A 670-nucleotide genomic window follows, 5' to 3' on the forward strand; every position below is an offset into this window, starting at 1 on the left:
TTACATCGGAATCCGGGGATGTACCGTATGGTGACTAACATAATATAATAAAAAATCATTTAAAAAAAAAAAAGAATGGAAGTTGTTGAGTTTGAACTAAGCAAGAAGTCAAAGAGTGAACATGGGCTACCTCAGCATGTTTATATGTCCTGTTAAAAAATACACAAACATATATAGTTTCCATTGTGAGAGGCAAATAAAGTAATGGAACCTAAAATAAAATTACATGTGCTCTAAACTAATTATGCTAAAAAAAAAAAAGCAGGAATTATACAACTGTAGCATGCATGGGTAGTTGTTATTGAAAGATTTAAATCTTGCTGACACTCCTATGAAATGATGGGCTGTGATTCATGGGGAAGGTAATGTGATTTCTGCACATGGGCTCTGACCTTGGGTGCCCCAGCCCGAGTTTGGAGAGTGGTTCTAATTGAATCAACACTGGGCTGGGTGGGGGTGGGGTAGAGATACAATGCCTGCCAGGACTGTGGGAAGTAACAATCTTACTGCACTTGAAACAGAAGGAGAAAATGCACCAACAGACGAGGTCGTTCACATGGAAAGAGAGGCTGGGAAAGCAGGACGTTCTCCAGCCTGGCTCAGGGGAGATCAATACAGAATTCGAAGGGCACGAGCAGCCTGGTGACCAGAGAGCGCTCATTATTTTGGG

This window comes from Ailuropoda melanoleuca, chromosome 4 (assembly GCF_002007445.2).
Source record: "Ailuropoda melanoleuca isolate Jingjing chromosome 4, ASM200744v2, whole genome shotgun sequence".
Lineage (NCBI taxonomy): Eukaryota > Metazoa > Chordata > Mammalia > Carnivora > Ursidae > Ailuropoda > Ailuropoda melanoleuca.